General features: G+C 54.1%; 1 protein-coding gene across 13 annotated transcripts in view; it reads left to right on the top strand.

The window, feature by feature from the left end:
* The window catches only part of LOC101827955 (RAP1 GTPase activating protein), a 61462-nt gene that overhangs the window by 13925 nt on the left and 27170 nt on the right, over positions 1 to 20367 (top strand). For 3 of the 13 annotated variants that reach the window (XM_040756310.1, XM_040756316.1, XM_040756314.1), the window contains exon 1: positions 2916 to 2939. The exons of 2 other annotated variants lie outside the window; for them this stretch is intronic. The gene's annotated coding sequence lies outside the window, so the exon portion shown is untranslated. Of the gene's footprint in view, positions 1 to 1264; positions 1287 to 2903; positions 2940 to 20367 lie in introns of those variants that run through there. 8 more of the 13 variants (XM_040756309.1, XM_040756315.1, XM_040756318.1 and 5 more) reach the window with 8 other exon arrangements.

The raw sequence follows: 20367 nt of genomic DNA, 5'->3' as shown, positions 1-20367 counted from the left end.
GGGGGGGGGGGGTGCTCTCATCGAAATGGATGGCTCTGGCGCTCCCAGACTCAGCCCTCCCCACTATCCAGCCCCAGCTGGCCTCCCCCATACAGAGTGTGCTCTTAACACTGCCCCACTCAAGGGCTCCCACTTCAGGCTGCTGGGGTCCAGTGCAGTCTCCTCAACCCACAACCCAACTCTGAGCGCCCTGCCAAGAGGGCCAGGAGGGAGCCAGACCCTCCCCCAAAGCTGAAAACCAAGGCAAACGAGCTCTGAACCCTTCAGGCCCCTCCTCGGGGCTCTTGCACTCATCTGAGCCTGGAGCAAAGGGACAGAGCTGGAGCAGTCATCTCAGCAGCTGCTGTGGGCCCTGCCCGGCCCTGCCCAGCCCGGCCCGGCCCAGCCCTGTCTGGATGAAGCAAGCTGCAGTCTAGACCCTTGTCAGTTATAACCGGCATTTCCCAAGAGACGAAGGAGCTAGCCCCGCCCTAGCTCAGTTACAAAAGTGCCCTGAGGACCCTTGCCACCTGGCCGTGTGCCTTCGGTGGCCAGTGTCCCCTTCTCTTACAGCCTCAGTCCCTGAAGACCCCTCAAGCTCCGTAGGAACACTCAGGGCTCCCGGGGCCTCCCTGGACAGGGATGGGGGAGTGTGGCATTGGGTGGGACAGTGAGTGCGGAGAACAGGAGAACAGGGTGTGAGTCCCACTGCCAGCTGGCGTCTAGAGGAGTGTCAGAGTGAAGAGAGCTACCACGTCTGTTGACGTATGATGGGACTTCAGGATTCAACCCTGTTCATCTCCAAAGGTGGATGCATGAGGGATCCTGGACTGGGTGTATTTCCAAACCTCCCCTCTCTTTGCTGAGGGATCATGCTGAGAGTCCTGAGGGGGCTTCAACTGGGACAACAGGAACGTCCCTCATTTTCCGATCTGCAGAAGGGCTGCAGGACATCAGCCCTGAGGGTTATGGACTGTATACCGGCTGTCTCCACATCAATCCAGCTTCTCATCGCCCCAGAGGCTAGGCTGACCCAACTTTCCCAGTGGGACACCCTTGGCGCTTCTCCCTGGGGAGGATTGGAGGTGGCTGTATGGATGGGGGTGGCGTTCTCGGAAAGCCCCGCAGTCCGGAGCGAACAAGCGGCCCTTTCTGCGCCTGGGCCTCAGCTGGCGGGCGGCCGGGGGCACACGGTCCCGGCCGGGGCGGCGTTGCCAAGGTGACCCCGCTCTGGGCAGGCAGGCTACAGGCGGTGGCTAGGACACCATGAGCCGGAAGCGCAGCTTCACCTTTGGCGCCTATGGAGGGTAGGTGCTCTGCGCTGTGCGGGTCTTGCTTGGGTGCGGTGGCCCCGGGTGCGGAGGGGTGCGGAGGCTGAGGCGAGCTTCCATCCAAGTCGTGAGCGAGATGCATGCTCTGTTGGGTGCTCACGTGCACGTGTGGGGGTGAGAGTAAGTGTGGATTGCAGTGTCTATGAACATGCATGTGAGAGTGTGGAAGATGCCCGGATGTGTGTGTGTGTGTGTGTGTGTGTGTGTGTGTGTGTGTGTGTGTGTTCCAACTGGGTAGGTGAGGTGTGTGGGTGGGGTAGACAGTCTCAGAAGGCCCTGCAGGGACTCCACTTTGCCTCTGCTGTCTCTCTACTGAGGTCTTGGAAGTTGGTCCCTAGGAGCCATCAGTAGCCCCCTCCCACTCTGACGGCCTCACCCGGTGGGAGCCAGCCACCCTACGTGCTTCCTGCTTAACCTGGGGGCTAGGGCTGGGGTCAGAGTAGTAGATGGTCCGTCTTAGGGTGTGTCACCTCCTTGACCCTAAGCACCCACCCGAGGGATGCAGAGGTGAGGTGGGATTGTTGCCAGTAGCAGAGATTTGTCGAGCCAGAGGGAGATGGCTCGCATTTTGTGGTTCCGTGGGGGTACAGTCAGAGCTCTATGAGCTAGCTGTGTGTAGTGAAGTCCTGTCCAAGGCGACCTCTTCCCGGGTGCTCAGCTTCTGAGAGGACCTCCTTCCTGCAGAGGGACAGGGTGGGCAGACCGGAGCGCCTTTTGGGGGTGAGGCCCTGGCTGTGGAGGAAAGCGAGGAGCTTGGGTTGGGTGGGGTTTCCTGGTCACGACATCCGGGGGCAGCCCAGGTGAGGACAAGGTCTGCTTTGTGACCCTGAGTAAGCCCTGGCCTCCTCTCTCTCACCACTTTGCACCCCAAACCCCAGCCTTCTGTCCTCTCTGCTCCCACCTCAGGCAGGAGGCAAGAGCTGTTTGTTTTCCCAACAGCTGCCCAGTCCCATGGAACCCCACTAGGAAGGAGGGTGGAGCCCCAGTGCTCCCCCCCACAAGGTGCCCTCTGGGAGAACAGTGGGGTGAGAAGCTGGGGAAGGCCCTGCCTCCCCACTCTCCCCCAGGCTGGGTCTACAGGGCTTGGGGAATGCAGGGGGGGCCATGCACTCAGGCAAGAGCGTGCGTTGGGGTGTGGGGAGGCTTGCCCAGGTCCCCTGGGGGATATGAGCTAGGACAAGGCTGTGGGACTTGGAGAGGCATCTGATTCTGCCATAAGTCATAGACACGACTCACACTCACCTCCTGGCTTGTGCATACTCTTATAGCCTTGCTCTGACCCTAACCTGAAGTCATACTGTCCTACTCTGCTTGGCTCTGAACTATCTCTGACTCCACCCCTGCCGACACTTTTTATTCCCTGCTTCCCTGAGCCTCAGATGCCAATCCTGATTCTGGTCCTTATTTGCATAGGCCCAGACCGCCTTCCCAGGTGTCTAAACTAACCTTAGGGCCTGGTCACCCATGGGATTTTTGAGGGCATCGGGTACCTTTAGCAGCAATGCCTCCTCAGGCCACCAGGGGGCAGGATGGAACGGCCCCGCAGAGCCATGATGGATGAGGCTCATGGGCTGCCTGCTTGCTGTGTTTCAGGGTGGACAAATCCTTCTCCCCTCATCAGAGTGTGTGGTGAGTACTAGGGGCCCTCAGGAGCATCTGGCTGCCTTGACTGCTCCTTGGGGGCACCCCTAAACCATTCCTACCCTCTATAATGACAAATCAGACCTATCAGCCTTTCTGGGAAGGGCATGGGAGACCGCTCCTCCCAGGACCCATATTTTCTCCCACCATATTTCTTTCTGAAGCTTGGAATTCGATCTTAGCTCATTCTGGCTGGGTGATCACCAGTGCTTTGCCTCCTCTCTAAACCTCAGTTTTCCCATCTGAGAAATGGGGATGTAGATGCCTGTTTAGTAATGTGAGGTTGGGGAACGCAGGCGTGCAAACCTGGGTTGGCAGATGAGAAGCCCTCATCCAGATCTTTCCTTGCTCTCCCATTCTCCAATCCTTGCCCTGGTGTGGCTCCCGGCCGCACAGGTGGTGGCCTGCCTTCTTACTGACCCCCAAATCCTCTAGTCCCATTCATACCCCGCTCCAGAGCTGTTTCTGTGTCTGAGGCCTCCCTCTCTTTGGAGGAGGTGGCATCTGCAGCTTCCCCAACACCAAGAAGTGCCAGGCAGTGGGTGGAGGTGTGGCGTCACCTTGGGATTCTCACAGAACTGGGCACCTGATGCCCCACAGGCGGGCACCTCCTGGCTTCCCTGCCACCAGCATCATGTGGACCTGCCAGCTGTTCCTGCTGTTGCCTCACCTCCAGAGGGAGCCCCCCCCCCGTGGCTCCAGCCCCCGTTGTAGGTTCCTGCCCCTGCTGGGGCTTCCTGGGGTCTGCACACCCACGGTGATCCGGTTGCTGTAAGATTTCTAACCAGACCCCATGGTCCCAGGAGGCCCCGGGCTGAGCTCTGGGCCTCTTTCTCACTTCCCTTCATTGCTAACTGTGCGGCTGGGGCCGGTGACTCTCCTTTTCTGAGCTTTCCTCCTGATGCCATGCTGAGTCCAATCGGTGTGCTGTGCCCAGAGCAGGCATAGAGTAGGGAGACGAACAGGGGCGAGGAGGACGGCGCCCTAGCAAGGCTTCAGGCGTCAATAACTGCCATGTGTCAGGTATCTTCTGTGACTGGTAGGCACCCAGTATGCATTCACTCAGTCATCCTGACCGCACCTCTGATCGGGTCTGTTCTCTCTGATTCTACACATGTGAGACAGACAGTGGGCAAGTGACTTGCCCAAGGTTACACAGAGTTGGGATTTGAACTTTGACCTGATGCAGAACGCTGATGGGAACGCCAGCTCTGAGCAGAGATCTCCAGGCCTCAGAGAGTCTAATGGGGGCAGGAATACAAGGCTGTCACAGACAGCACTCTGAACAAGAGCTAGAGACTGGGTCCCGTGGCTGAGAGTAACTGGCCAGATGTCTGGCTGTGACCTTCTCCAGGATTTGAGGATCTTAAAGCCTCAGAATAACCGGGCGTTGGTGGCGCACATCTTTAATCCCAGCACTCGGGAGGCAGAGGCAGGCAGATCTCTGTGAGTTCGAGGCCAACCTGATCTACAAAGCGAGTTCCAATACAGAGAAACCCTGTCTTGAAAAACCAAAACCAAACAAACAAACCTCAGAATGACCTGTTACCCACAATTCCTTGCTCCATCCCATCATTTGTGTGAGCTGCTGTCCAAGGTGCTAAGTGTGGGCGTGCCTCAACACCCCCCATCCCCCCCAACGCTGTCCTAGCCTAGCGAGTGGCAGTCTTCTCCACACATCATGATCTGACACCTGTGAGCTGCCTCTGCCCTCGTCTCTAGCAGGAGTTTTTTCTCACATGGCCTGTGTCTGACCAACAGGGACACTTGACTCGAACCACCGTGGTGTTTCACTCATGCGTCTCCCCTGCCATCCCCACATGCTTCCTCCAGTCACCTTCCCCAGCTGCTGGGTGTCGGGGGAGGGGGCACTTTTCTGATCCCACGTCACGCTTTCCTCTCCCTGGAACGCCCGTCCCCCTGTTTATCTCACACGCGTTACTGATTGTTCCCTGCTTAGCAGAAAGAGCATCGGAGGGAAGGCTGGCACGTGTGGGTGGAATCCGCCTCTGCCGTGTTCTAGTTAGGGACCTTGAGCAGGTCAGTCCCCTCTCAGGACCACTTGATGCTCAACCCACATTTGTTGAGTTGGAAGTTTCTACAGGGCAATGTCTGCGGCCTTGGATGCGTCCATGTGACTCTGGAGTGTGAGGCGGCAGGCTCTGTACTCCTCCAGGTGGGCTGTGCTGAAGATCCTCCAGGGCCTGACTTCCTGTACCTGTGTGAGGCCCAGATCAACAGGACTCTGTCCCCTGCAGAGCTACCACCCCCAGCCAAGTGCCCGGGTGGCTATCATGGAATGGAGCTGTGACTCTGTTTCTACAGCCCGAAGGACCCAGCTAACCTGGTGTAGGGGCTGGGCATTTAAGGTGGGTCCAGGCAGGGGCAGGAGGATAAAAGATATGAGGGCAGCTGGTTGACTTGCTCACGGCAGGGGCTTCTGGGAAGAACTGTGAGGAAAGCAGTTAAAATCTAGGAGCCTTGGAGGCAGAGGCAGACCCAGACAGACAGGGTGCTGATCATTCTGATGGCCTCAGCCGGTCATGACGTCAGGCCTGAGTGTAGACCTCTATTTCAAGGTCACAGTTTAACCGGAATATGGTCACAGTCATGCAGTTTAGCCAGAGGAGTATGGTAATGGTCATGCAGTTGGTGGGGGCTGGACTTGAATCCAGCTCCCTCTTGTGCTGGAGTGGGGATGGTGGTCGGGCGGGGAAACTATGGAAACAGGAGTCTTGCTGTGGGAAGGGTAGAGAGAGGCCAGTGGCCCCAAACACCCCCAAAATGGGAGTCAGTGCTGAGTGTCCCATCAGGAGGACTCACTTGCCACAAAGATGTGTCCCCTCAAGACAGGTGGTGGTGGACACGCCTTTACCCCAGCACTTGGGAGGCAGAGGCAGACAGATCTCTGTGTGTTCAAGGCTGTCCTGGTCTATAGAGTGAGTTTCAGGACAGGCTCCAAAGCTATAGAGAAACCCTGTCTCCAAAAAGAAAGAAAGAAAGAAAGAAAGAAAGAAAGAAAGAAAGAAAGAAAGAAAGAAAGAAAGAAAGAAAGTTTCCCCTCAACAGTGTGCCAGTGCCAGGCCCTGTGCTGGCTTTTATTATGGAGTAGACTTCCATTCCCATTTCACAGACCAGGAAACAGACTCAGAGGGCAACTAGCTGGCCCAGCCCAGGAAGTCAGTGACTGATGAATGGGGCCCGTCAGTCACACCAGCCTTCCAGATGCAGCGGTTTCGAGGTGGGCTGAGGTGGTAGCCCCTGTCCTCAGGTGCTCCCCTCAGCCATCATACAGCTAGATAGAGCTCTTGGGGCCTGGCCCTGCCGCAGGAGGCACAGGCTGGCCTCATTAGGAGCGCTGAAATGCCAAGCAGGTACAGCCCGCTGGGCCACCTCATCTATTATGCATCTGGTGGGCAGGCCCCCGGTGGGCAGCTGGCAGAGGCCAGGCCGGGAGCCAACAGCTGCCTCCTGAACCCACACCTGCTCCCAGCTCTGGGCAGGGAGGGACCTTCCAGGGCAAACACCAAGGCTGGTCTGGTCAGAGGCAGTGCGGTCTCTTCCAGCTCAGCTAGAGGGAAGAATCCCATGGGCACAGGGGCAAGGACATCCCAGCAGCCACTTCTGAGAGGGACCTAAGTTCCTAGACCTGCATGGGCAGAGGTGGCTGATCTCATCTGAGGTATGCAGGCAGAACCGCTGAGTAGGGCTGTGATTATTTCCCATGTATTCACGTGGCCTCAAGCAATTATGGTGTACCTACTCTGTGAGGACAATTTTCCAAGAATTGAGAATCAGCGGCAACCATTGAACACCTACTATGTGCAGGGGTTTGCAGCAACCACTAGGCACCTACCCCTACCGTGTGCCGGCAGGGTCCAGGTGCTGGGGTCAGTGAACCATGAGACAGGCTGGTCCTTCTCCTAAGACAACTCTGCTTGGCCAGAGCTGGCTGTGCTTCTTGGGGCCTTGGTATTCTCGTTTGAGAAATGAACAGGGAAGAGGGCTGTCCGGAGACAGAAACCCAACTCTGATCCTAGCGCTGAAGTCTGAAGCAGGCTTACAGGTGAAGGAGGAAGCTTGGGGCCGTGCCACTGCCCTTCACACAGGTAGACGAAATGCTTCATCTCATGACTCCATGAGCCATGCATTGTTCCTGGCCAGGAGGAAGCTGAGGCAGGGAGAAAACGTCCTGAAAGGTGTTTAGGAGATCTAGTGTTTAGACTCTTGAGGATGGGTGGAGTCGACCGTGAGAGGAGCTGGAGTATCCAAAGAACCACAGGGGCAAAGGCCTGAGGCAGGAGTGAGCTCAGTGTGTCCTGTCAGTAGTGAGGAGCTATGAGGCCAGAGGTGGGGTCTGGGTTGGGAGAGGCTCGAACTGAGTGGGTTCTAAGATGGGAGTTTAGGTACGTCAGCCACTAACCCGTGGAAGCGCTGAGTTACAGGTGCCTGCCTTCACAGAGCCTCGGAGATTGCAGGCCTCCTGGAGCCTCTGGAGGTGGGAGAGGCTTTGAAGTGTCTCTCACGGCCCTCCCCTTGGCAAGGAACTGCTCCATTCGCTCGTAACCCCTTAGAGTGTTAGGAGCTTTTGGGGGGCTTGTGAGAAAAACATACCCCTACTTTCAGTGACTTCATGGACCTCTTGAGCCCCTTGTGCCTTATTTAAACCATCACCCCCTCTTAATTTTTATCACATTTATTTATTTATTTGTGTGTGAGGGTATGTGAGGTGCCACAGCAGGCTTGTGGAAATTGAGGACTGTGGACGGAAGTTTCTGTCCTGCCCAGTTCCCAAATAAACACACAGAGGCTTATATTGATTATAAACTGTTTGGCTGATGGCTAAGGGTTCTTATTGGCTAGATCTCTCTTAATCATTAACCCATTTCTATTAATCTATGTGTCTCCATGTGGTCTTGGCTTACCAGAGAATGCTTGGGAGTCCTACCCTTCCCTGTCAGCTCCATGGCATCTCCCTGACTCTGCCTACTAACTTTCTCTATTCCTGTTTGGATTTCCCACCTGGCTAAATCCTACCTGTCCATTGGCCAAAACAGCTTTATTCATCAACCAATAAGAGAAACATATATTCACAGCACACAGAAAGACATCCCCCATTGGAGGGCAGCTTTCAGTTCTCTTCTCCCACCAGATGGGTCCTAGAGAGGGAACTCTGGTTTTCATGCTTGGCTGCAAGCACCCTTAGCTGTTGAGCCATATTGCCAACCCTCCTACCATACCTTCTTACACATTTCCAGTGATAGGCAGCGGCTCCCTGCCCTTGAAGTGGTCCCTTGCGTGGTTAAGCCGTTTACATGGGTGCCAGAGGGTCTTCTCTGTAGCTGAGCCTGTGTGTGTTCTGAGCCCTCCACCCCAATGCACACACAGCCTTTCAGTGAGAGAAAGGAGCTCATCCTCCAGCTTAGTTACAGCTGCCTTGAAGCTGCAGCTGCTTTCCTTGGCCCCTCCTGTCATTCTGTATAATAGGACAACCCCTGGATAGGGGCTTAGGGAAGCCCTCCACTAGGATGCTTCTCTGTAGGTTCAGGAGAAGAGTGAGAGCCTTTCCAGTGATTTCTCAGTATGGCCTAGGGAAGTGCTCAGCACGAACCCCATACACAACGGCACCCACCATGAAGCTGGGGTTCTGGTTCAAGGTTCCTGGCTGTTCCTGCTCTACATCCTGCTGACATTAAGTCTTCCCCCTCTTTCAGGAAAGATGCAAACCCTGCAGTTGGGCGGATCCAGGTTCCTCTGGCTTCCACGTACTTACTGTGTGGCCTTTCCCTACCTACTGGGCCACCCTTGGGCCTTCCATTATCCATACCGTGTCATTAAATCTTCTTAGAGATTACGTCACTGTGGGTCTCAGGGATGTTTCCTGCCTCTGTGAGCATTTGCACTGAAAGAAAAGGCTCATTGGTCCACAGAGAGTAAGAGTCATGTGCCTGCAGCTGGGCGAGTGGATGGTTTAGGAGGATGCTGTCTTGGTATCTCGGGGCATAGGGTCTTACGCAAGATTATTGTCCAAAACAGTTCAATTCACATATTAATACGAGAAACCCTCGGAGAGCATGTGTAAACCAGGGGACAGGGTGGCGTGCAGTGGAGACAGCAAAGAGGCCTCTGGGGGTTTCTCAGCTAAGAGGAAAAGGGTGAGGCCATACTAAAAGTACAGACCGTCATGGCAGGGACAGCAAGGCGGCAGGAGCTTGAGGCAGATGGTCAAATCCCATCCACCATCAGGAAACAGAGCCGTGAATGCCTGCTGCCAGCTGCTTTCTCTGCTTATGCAGTCTGGGATACCAGCCACCCACAGCATGCGGCTCTTCCCACCCATTCGAAACAGTTCCCACAGGCACGCACCGTGACGCTAGATTCTATCAACTGGACTATTAGCACTGGCCATCTTACTCAAGGGGCCCAACACAGGAACGTGCTGCCTGGTGGCCCAACACAGGAACGTGCTGCCTGGTGGCCCAACACAGGAACGTGCTGCCTGGTGGCCCAACACAGGAACGTGCTGCTGGCATTGTGCCTGTGTGAGACAGAGGGGTGGGGAGACAGGGATTGGGTCTGCTGGGAGTGGGCCCTGTGCAAGAGAACGTTCTAGCAGATCATGGTGGGGGCGAGCATATGGCATGTGCTGGGCACAGAGCCTGGACCATGCCTGGCCACTGAGAGCACCAGAGTTTCCTACCAGGCCATGTGTCTGACCTCCTGTGGGGACTCTGGAGGTGTCCTTCAAGGCTTTCTTTTCTTTTGTTCCCCCCTTTTTATTTATTTATTTATTTAGTCCTGTCTGTCCTAGGACTCTATCTAGACCAGACTGGCTTCAAACTCACAGAGATTCTCCTGCCTCTGTCTCCCAAGTGCTGAGATTAAAGGCGTGGGCCACCATGTCTGGCCCTGTAAGGCTTTTTATTAGCCATTTGTTTATTTAGCAAATACTTTCTGGGCTCATGTCCTGGCCCAGTTGTTCTGAGCTACAGGTTGCAGGGAGCCAGACGAATGAGGTCCCTGGCCTTCCACAGCTTCCTTCCAGTTGGGAGAACAGACGCAAGATAAGCTAAGGGACCAATGAAGTGATTTCAAATGCGTCGTGTGACTTACAAAAGAAGCCCACCTTGGGAGGATACTGGGGTGGCCCCAGGGACTGATGGGTAAGTCTGTTGTGGAAAGGGTGGTCCAGGCAGCTGAGGCTGTGTTTTAGGAGTGGGAAACAAGAGATTTTGTGTTCCTGTCTCCTACCTCAGCCAGCCTGGTGACAGTCCTCTGCCTTCCACAGCAGCTGTCCATGAGACCAGAGGTTCCTTGAGGTCTCTTACAGAGGTGCTCCTGTGCCTAATCAGCTCCAGGTTCACCCTCACAGGCTGGTCTAGTAGACAGCTGTGTGGCCAACATAGGATCACACGAATATACCCTTCACTGAGCAGCAGGGCCGTAACCAAACAAGCTGGGTGTCCAGTGGGTCATACTGTGCGCTGAGTAAATCCCGGAAACAGGGTTCTACGGGCCTGGCCCAGGCTTTCGAGGCATACTGGTCAGTGGTGCACCTCTCATGGTTTGGTAGGGACTCCAGGAGAGGCTGAAGAAGAGTAGAACACCAGAGACACTATGGGGAGGGTGGGGACAGGGCGTGTGCAAAGACTTGGAGTTGTAAAGCGTCCCAGGGACTCGGGAGCTGCAGGGGCTGGGGAGGGAGGACCAGACTGAAGGGGAGATGGGGGCCACGTGAGGCGGCATGTCTTCATTCTCACGCAGAGTGAAGCCATTAGGCACGTGGGAGGCACGATCCCACCCAAGCACACCGGCACGCAAGCCCACGCACAGCCCAGACACAAGAGCTTTCTCTGCCACCTCGACTTCCTGTCACGCACACCCAGCCACTTCCCACCCAGTGCTGCAAACCCCCCACCCTTGCTCTGCTGCCGGGAACCCAGCACTCAGAAGGGACAGACACACCCACGGCAACCAGCCTGGCTTTTGGAGCCCAGTCCCTGTGCGTGAGGTGTTTGACTACCAGAACACTTTCCCATGAGCCTTTGGGTTGGAGCTGCCGCCCCCGCCCCCTGTCACTGCACAGCGAAGGAAACTGAGGCTCAGAAGCACAGGCGACACACACAGACCTTGACACATCCAGGAACTGAACTCCTCAGATCTCCAGCTCTGTTCGCAGCCCCCACCCTCTGACTCTGGCACGCGCAGGTGGAGCTGCTCTGCCATTCTCCCTGAGATGGGGACAGGTGACTTTCAAGGCCAAAATCTTCCACAAACAAGTTGACTGACACAGTTATTCAGAGCTCAGGGAGGGTGCTGGGTCAGCCAGTACCCACCTGCCAGGTGACCAGACGGTCTCTGGGATGGCACTGGGGTAGAATAGGACAAGCCTGCAGCTGGTAGCAGCTGGGCACAGAGCCTGTGTTTGCATTTACAAATGAGATAGGCAGTGTTGGCTTCTTAGATACTGGTGTGACACCAGTGTCCTTCCTCAACCCTCGGGGGAAAGAGCGTGGCGGGCCAGGGAGGCAAGTGCCTGGCTCTTCTTTCCTGGCTCTGGGATTCGGTCTGCCTGGGTCAGCTTCTCCCTCTCCAGGTGACTGGAGAAGGCAAAGGAGCTAGGTACAGTCTGAAAAACTGCTTAGCTTCCCTTGGTCTTTATTTTTTTCTTTCATATCAAATATTAGCCAAATGCTTCCTTCATATCCTTTTTATTTGCAGTGGAAGAATCTGTAATTTCTCTGGGTGTTAGTGGCACATGCCTTTACTCCCAGCACTCAGGAGGCAGAGGCAGAGGCAGGAGAATCTCTGAGTTTGAGGTTAGCCTGGTCTACAGTTCCAGGACAGCCTGGGCTATATAGAGAAACTCTGTCTCAGAAAACAAACAACAAAACAAAAACAGAAAAGGAAAGAAGAAATCTGCAATTTCTTGTGGATCTGTTAACTTTTCTGCATATATATCTGCAGTTCCAAACCCACGTTTGTCTTCTGTGGCTGTGATAAGCTCTACTTGTTCCAAACACTCTCAGCATAGGCCTTGCCAATCTGCTGAGCCTTTTCCTGGGTCAGTCTTGTCTCAAAGCTTCAAGACACACAGAGGTTGAACCTTGATTCTGCCTAATGTCAAAGCTGGCGTACTATTACTCTGGCAGGACACATGTGGAACCTTCCATGCACCTGCATGAGGACTAAAACTCAGTGCATAGCCCTGGACCCCGTCCATTCTCAGAGGCTCAAAGTGGTTCAAAGAGGTTCCAGCCGGCATGGAAGCCCCAGAATGAAGGCTGCAGACAAGGGGTGGACACGAAGGACTGGAGTCACCATGGCTCCTCTGTTTTCTGAAAAGACAGGGTTGGGACCTGAGAGACAGCTCAGCTGTGAAGGTACCTGCTCCCAAGCCTGATAACCTAAGGCTGATCCCTAGATCCCACAGGGTGGAGGAAGAGAACCAACTCCCATAAATTGGCCTCTGCTTCCCCACGTGCAGGATGGCATGTGCTCCCCCAAGTAAACATCTTTTTCTTTCTGTTTTTAGAAAGGAAAGGTACTTGGTGAGGTGGCAAGCATTTTGGTGAGGTGGCAAGCACCTGGGAGGCAGAGGCAGGCAGATCCCTGGAGTTCAAGGCCAGCTGGCTTACATAGTGAGTTTCAGGCTAGCTGGGTTACGGCGCGAGACACTATGCCAATCACTCACAGTCAGTCACTATAAAAAGACGGGGTCTAATTGCCACCCAGCCTGTGAGCCTCTTAGCCTCCCAAGGCCCTGGGCCTACATATGGGCTGTCAGAGTTTATTTATTTATTTATTTATTTATTTATTTATTTATTTATTTATTTATGGTTTTTGGAGACAGGGTTTCTCTTTAGCTTTGGAGCCTGTCCTGGAACTCACTATGTAGACCAGGTTGACCTTTTACTCACAGAGATCTGCCTGCCTCTGCCTCCCAAGTACTGGGACTAAAGGTTAAATGTGTGCACCACCACCGTCCAGCTTATTTAAAAAATACTTTTTTTGAGACAGAGTCATACATAGCCTAGGCTGGCCTTGAGTCACATATTTTTGTTGTAGTTTAATTTCTAACTTTCTTTCTTTCCTTTTCAAGATAGTTTTTGTAGTCCTGGAACTCACTATATAAGCCAGCCTGCCCCCAAACTCACAAAGATCTGTCTGCCTCTGCCTCCCAAGTGCTAAGATTTAAAGGTGGGCTTCACCATGCCAGACCCAGCTTGCTTTATTTACTTAACGTGACCCAAACCATTGGGACTAGAGGCCCCCTTTGCCCCTGCTGCCTCGTATTTCACACTTTGTGTTTACCTTGCAATATTTTCCAGTATTCTTTTTATATGGTGGTGAGGACCAAACCCAAGGCTGCATACATGCTAGACAAGTAAGTACTCTATCCCTGAGCTATCCCCAGCCTTTTTACATTTATTTGGAGACATTGTCTCACTAGGTTGTCCAGGCTAGCCTGGAACTTTCTGTCCTGTCTCAGCCTGTAGATTGATGGGTATAGGCCTGGACCATCAGACCTGGCAACGTTTTAGTTTTTGTAACACTTCGGGCGAACTCAGAGCCATGTCAATGTTCTGCCGCTAAATTCATCCTCAGCCCACCAGCTTCCTCTGATGGGTGCTGAGATGCCTTCCAGACTTCAGCTTTTGCAAACCCTGCTGCCATCGAGTTACCAGATCTCTGTGCACCCTTGCATGTGTTTATAGAGGAGAAAGCAGAAATCGAGTCTTCAGGCCAAAGTGTGTCTTTTGCTCTCATCTAGGGGATGGATGGCAGTGCTTGTATCCTCTTCGCCCTGATGCATCTAGGGAAATCCTCGAAGTTATGGGGATTTGTCCACTGCCCTGTCCCTGGGGTCCTAGGCATCTCGGGGCAGGGAACCTTGGACGGGTTTCTCTCTGCACCTCCAGGGTTAGTTCAGTGTTGCCCGCCTTGGCTTCCAGGGAACCAATCCCCCACACAGCTGGCTGTTTCACTGATCACATCTACCTTCTGGAACAAAGCCAGGCCTGTTGTAAGCAAAGAAAAAAGAAAGGCAGAGAAGGGGGAGGTTTGAGATTAGCTTTTACCACGCATGTTCTGTTCTGTGTATAAACTTACAAATCTTCACAGGCTAATGCTGTTGTTATCCTTTTAAATCTCTCTCTCTCTCTCTCTCTCTCTCTCTCTCTCTCTCTGTGTATGTGTGTATGTGTGTGTGTGTGTGTGTGTGTGTGTGCATGCGCACATGCATGTGCATGCATTGGGGATGGAACCCAGGGCTTCATATACAATAGACAAGCACTGTGCCACTAAACTAATTCTCCAGCTCCTTCTTCCTGATTTTGATTTTTTTAAAAGATTTTTTTATTTTATGCCAGGCAGTGGTGGCACACACCTTTAATCCCAGCTCTCAGGAGCCAGAGGCAAGCAGATCTTTGTGAGTTCAAGGCCACCCTGGTCTGCAGAGCAAGTTCCAGAACAGCCAGGACTACACACACACACACACACACACACACAAAACAACCCTGTTTTATGTGAATGAGTGTTTGTCCCTCTTCATCTTGATTTTATGGATAAGAAAACTGAGGCTCTGAGAGGTTAGGTAACTTTCCTAAGGTTGCAAAGCTGTTAAGTGTCAAACTTAGGACTAAAATGTGAGTAGCTTGGTCTTAGAGCCTACACTATGACCCATACTGCAGCCTCTGCAGGCAGAAGTGCATAAATCCTAAAGTACCCACTGTGTATTCAGTTCTAGGCTAGTTAGAATATATGTAATATATATATTATGACACCTGCCAAGTAGGTATTTATTATCCCGTTTTGCACACACAAAAAACTGAAGCCTGGAGCAGAGAAGCACCTCTGAGGGGTTTAGGGTGTCTTCACAGTGAAAGGCTTCCCTTTGGGTTTTGGTTCCAAACAATCCTTGACAGATCTTCCCACCCTAGTTCCTGCCCTCCCATTGGCCTTCTGTGGGATCTCCAGGATGGTCTAGTCTGAGACCCAACACCCAATGTAGAAACTGAGGCTCAGAGAGGTACACACCTGTGTACCCAGAGATGTAGCGACAAAACCAGGCCTTGCCCTTGCCATCTTCAGTCAGGACATGATGACCTTGTCCTTATCCTGAGGTTTCTGTCACAGCTTGGAGCCCTCAAGGTGGTAGATCTGATCTCTTAGTAGGGTTGGTGCAGAGGGGGAGGGGTAGATTAAACAAGGCCTTAGTCGTGGGGGTTTGAGCATCTTGCTGGTAAAATCAGAGGATTCCTGGGCACAGCTACAGAATTTGGGTGTCACTGTGAATTTTCTGGGGTGTGTGGGGTTCACCCGCCCTCGCCCCCTGCCAACATCCAGCAGGGATTGCCAACAACCATTGTCTGGCTCAGAGCGGGCGGCAAACCATGTGCTATGGGTAAATGACCAAGCGTAGGAATGAAAGGCATGGGGGGGGGTGCGTGTGGGCACTGATGGAGTGAGTGAGCACAGGAATGCTAGGAGCTTGGAGAAGGGGACCCCCTGGGCTGCAGAGGCTGGCTGGGACAAAAGGTCAAGGGTGGGGTGGGGTGAAACAGAGATTGTGCAGCTATGGAGCTCTGTGGCCTGTGGGTGAGTAAGGGCACCCTGGCCACTCTTGTTCTGTGCCTCGGGTGAGGGTGGCAGGCCCATCTGAGAGAACATGGTATTCTGTCTACGGTAGTGTAGGCAAGGACCAGAAATAGAAGGTGTAAGCTTCGGGTGTCACTGTGGGCAAGCCCCTGTCTACCTGCTGGGCCTGTGGTTTTCTTCCAGGGACAGCGTGGATTGTGTTACCTGCCAGTGGATTTCTGGGTAGCTGGTACAGAGGTCCTGGGGGAAGGCTGTGGTGTGTTAAGTGGAAGGTGCCTGGCTGAATTAGCAGATATCCCCAGCAGGAAAAGTCCCCATGTCCAGGTCCTCTCACATGCCTTCTCCTTCCTCTACTGTGAGAGCCAGAGTTCATGCCGCAGGACCAGGGGGCTGGGAAAGTCAGGCCACCAGGGCTGGGAAAGCCAGCACCCCAGGTTGGGGCCAGCCCGTGACCTTCTCTCTAGCCTGCCAACCTGCTGTTTGCTTAGGAGGCCACTGCCTGGCCCAGCTCCGGGATCCGGGTATCTGGGCTCCCAGCCAGTACATAGTGAGGGCCCCACGTGCCACCTTCCTGCTCAGTGGCGACCCCAACCTGGAGTAGAAGACCTCTTGTCTACATGCTCCATGGGGGTCCTGGCAGCTGTAGCCCCAAGCCTATCTTAAGACTTTTTGGGGGGGACCCTGAGCTCATCTCAAAAAATGGGTAGTGGCAGCAAAGACCTCTTCAGGAGGTGTTGTTTTAAGGACTAAATGTCATCACTGTCAACAGTTGCTCTTGGACCCTTCCCCAGTCTCATGTGCCCTTCCAATTGCCATGAGGTCAGAGGTACCTAATGAGGGCATAGGAGTAGAATAGTTCAGGCCTATGTCTGGCTGCCTCCGCCCCTGCCTCTGCCTGGACAGAAGCCCCCTACCCCGCCCCCTTGCTTTGAAACCTGTTCACCTGGCTGTGCCTAGCCACATTTCCTGGTACCTGGGAACAGGCAGGGATGGGCAGGCAGGGCATGGGGCATGGAGGAGGGCTGTGCCAGATGGCTGAGCTTCGAAAACAATGGGCCTCTGTGCCCCCTGGGTGGGGGCAGCTCTCAGGCAGCCATTTGGCTCCTGTTTTATAATAGAGTCCTCTTAAACTCAAAGCCCTAGGCCTGTGCTGGGAGACTGGGGCTCTGGAGAGCATGCCACCCCCACAAACCCCATTCTCACTGGGAGATGTGTGCCCTTCTCCCACCAGGTGGGTAGAAGCTCTTGGAGGGCAGTCTCTACCCTCAGTCTCTGCTGGCAGGCAACCCTTAGGCCTCTGTCCCTGGCTAGCTCTGCCTGTCCAAGCCTTCATTAGCTGGCCAGTTCCCCTGACTACTGTATCTGGTTGCCCGTGTGTGTGCCAGGTGGGTGTCCTCAGGACAGGACAAGGAGAGGGACATGAGAAGTAGAGGCTGGGAGGAAGAGTCAGCAGGACTCAGATGCACTGGGCCTCGTGTAGAGGGAACCCCTTCTGGAGCCTGGCATCAGGGTACATGAGGCTCTAGGCAGCCCTTCACAGACAGCCCCTCAGCTCCCTCTTCGTAGGTTCCAGAAAAGACAAGAGGCTGGCCGTCCTCCAGTGGGGTCTCAGGAAGCATGTACCCCAGAGAAGTGGGCCATCACTTATCCTCCCCCTGCCCTGATACTTCCAGCACCCCTCGTGTTCGAACCTGGCTTGGACCCTGCTGTTTTGCAGAGCAAGACCTCTCAGGGTCCTCCCCGCCTCCCCCTGTAGAGCATCCAGATCCCTGAGGGCTGTGTTGTGGGCGAGCTTGGATTTTTTTTTAATCTCTGATCTGCTGTCAAATGCTGGGCCACATCCACTTGGTGTCTTGACCTCCCCAAGCCTCAGTTTGCCTATCCGGGCATGAAGAACCTGGGCCAGAGCCTTATCTGCCAGCTCAGTTGCTCAGTTCCGGTGAGAGTCCCAGGAGAGCCGATAAAGCAAAGGATAAAGCATAGAAGCCTTTGAAAAGCACAGAGCCTGCACCCCGCCCCCAGGTGTGATTATTATTGTTACCCTGATGCAGTGATAAGCGAGATATGGAGCAGTTGCCAAGAAACCAGGAGCTGTCTGAGGCAGCTTCCATCTGGCCCACTCAGGAACCGGGCCCGGTCCCTAGACCCCTTGCCTTACTCTTTCTCAGGGAAAGATGGACACCACCAAGAGGTAAGGAAACTGGGCCAACTGGCTGGTGACCAGGGAGTTGCAGCAGCTGAAGGTCACTCTAAAGTGTGCCTGGCCCAGGCTCCCCAAGTTGGCTATCCCTGTGACATTGGCAAGTCACCTCTTATGGTGCTGCAACCTGTTCATGTGTCCAAGGATGTGCCCAGCACAGACAGGGAAAGCCTGGAGCCAGGAAAGCCATGGCAATGTCTGCAGGAGCCCGGGCCTGCGGTAGAAAGTCGCTGTAGGCAGGCCAGTTGACAAGATGAGGGGCCTATGTGGTGGACAGCTGGGATATACATAGTGGAGTCAGACTCGAGTCTTGCCCTTTCCCTGCTGTGTGATCTTGGGCTGGTTAGAGAATGTCTCTGTGCTTTTGGTTTTTCATCTCAATGAAAACATCACTGTGGGGGGAGGGCTGGGGGGGCATCAAGATGCCTCAGCAGGTAAAGGTGCTTGCTCCAAAGCCTGACTACCTGAGTTTGGTTCCTGGGACTCACATGGTGAAGGAGACCACCAACTCCTGTGAGTTGTCCTCTACCTACCCTGTCGCGCACACATGGGGCATCTGGTGGTGCGTACGGGGCCCCTTACCCCAGCTGCTGGAGTAGGAAGAATGGAAGAGATTTTTCACTGAGCTTGGCCTGAGGGTCAGGAAGGGTTCTGGGAAAGTGAGAAGGGGACAAGGGTTAGGGGACCTCCCGTCGTGTGAAGAGAGGATGGGAAAGACAAGGCTGGAGGGACCTAGAAGGCTAAGCTCATGCAGGTGGTGGGGGGGCGTGCAGAGAGACCAGAGGCTTACGGAATGATGGCCGGAGAGGAGCAGCAATGTCTGAGCAGAAGGCAGAGTTGAGGGGAGGAGGGGGAGGAGGAGGGAGAGGTGAGAAGAGGGAGGAGAGGCCAAGTCTGTTGCTTCAGACGGATGTGTTAAATGAGCAGCTGCTAGATAAGAGACTCTGTCATGTGGGGTTAAAGGGATAATTACTTCTTCACCCAGATCCCCAGCAGTTTTATGGTCTTGGACTCATGGAGTATGGCCTTGGGCAAGTACTCAATCTTGCAGGGTGTTAGTTTCTTCTCTCAGAAAGTAGGGACCCCAGCTGGTAAGATGGTTTAGCGTGTAAAGTCGCTTGCTGCCAAGCCTGGGGGCCTGAGTTTCATCCCTGGCACCGTCATGGAGGGAGACAACCAATACCTATGAGTTGTCCTCTTATCTTCATACATGTGATCTTCATACATGTGTCATGGTTGGCCCTGCTGCATCTCTTCAACTGTCAACAGGGTGTGATGAGCAGTCCTCAGGCCGCAGGCTGGGATGGCTCCACGGGAGTTGGACCTTCAGGGTTGGTCACATATTACGGAGTTCTGACTTTGGAGACCTCAGACTTGGGTGCAGAAGCCTGCTCTGCAGGTGGGTGCCCTTTCTGTGCCTGTCTCCCTATGTAGGCAGTAGGCAGCCTGACAGCACTACCTTGGTAGGCTTTGTTAAGATTGTCCTTTCACCCATCAGGACCCAGGACAGAATGTCCTGTGCCCTAGTCCCACCCCTCTCTTCCCCAGTCCGTTAGGACCCAGCTGAGGGGTTGCCTAGCTAGAGGAGGGCCAGGACTTTGGCCAGTAGAGGTGAGAGATGGAGGTGGGTTACGTTGAGGAAGAGGGTCCTAGAAAGGGGCTGGAGTGTCCCCCCATAGCTGGGAGAGGTCTCTCTTGGCCCTGTTCTGGCTTCAGCAGCTCTGAGAGATGGACATGGGGCCTGGGAAGCTAGGAGGAGCAGCTCTAGTAGCCATCACCACCAAGCTGGCCTGAAGCCATCCGTGTCTGATTCTGGGGCCACAAAATGGGTAGGAAGTACCACTTACTGAGCCTGGCTCTGGAAATTACCACTGCATGCAATCGTAGATTCCTCTGAGAGCACCCAGCTTTGCTCCGGCCTCAACCGTGCTTCCCCACCACTAAGTACAGTCTTCTTTTTCAGGTGGGAGAGAGTTCAAGACAGGGTTCCTCTATGTAGCCCTGACTGTCCTAGAACTTGCTCTGTAGACCAGGCTGGCCTCAGACTCACAGAGATCTGCCTGCCTCTGCCTCCTGAGTGCTGAGACTAAAGGCATGCGCCACATTCTTCTCTACACTGCCTGAGTGCCAGCCATGCTTGTTCAAGGCTGTTAGCTTTGAAGTCTAGCTGTCCTTGTCTGTAGGGGGCCTAAGAACTGGCTCAGAAGGTAAAGAGCTTTCAGTACAAGCATGAGGACCTGAGTTCAGATCCCCGGCACCCAGGCAAAAATCTGGCATAATGACACACATTTATAACCCCAGCTCTGAGGAGACAGAGACAGGAGGGTGCAGGGGCCTCCCTGGTATCGCTAGCTCACCAGGTAACCAGTGAGCTCCAGATCCAGTGAGAGCCCCTGTCTCAAAAGAAAAAAACAAGATGGAAATCAGTTGAGGAAGACACATAACCTCTGGCTTTCACATACAGGCACACCTACACACACACACACACACACACACACACACACACACACACACACACACACACACAGAGCGAGAATGAGTAACCCCAGACCCCAGTACACTAAGGGCAGAGAGGGTCTTCACAGAATGTATCTGAACACGGCTAAGGGCCTCTGT

The sequence above is a fragment of the Mesocricetus auratus genome, unplaced genomic scaffold (genome assembly GCF_017639785.1).
Source record: "Mesocricetus auratus isolate SY011 unplaced genomic scaffold, BCM_Maur_2.0 Super-Scaffold_100014, whole genome shotgun sequence".
Lineage (NCBI taxonomy): Eukaryota > Metazoa > Chordata > Mammalia > Rodentia > Cricetidae > Mesocricetus > Mesocricetus auratus.
Note: the sequence above shows the minus strand (reverse complement) of the source record. Positions and strands in the feature narration are given on the sequence as shown.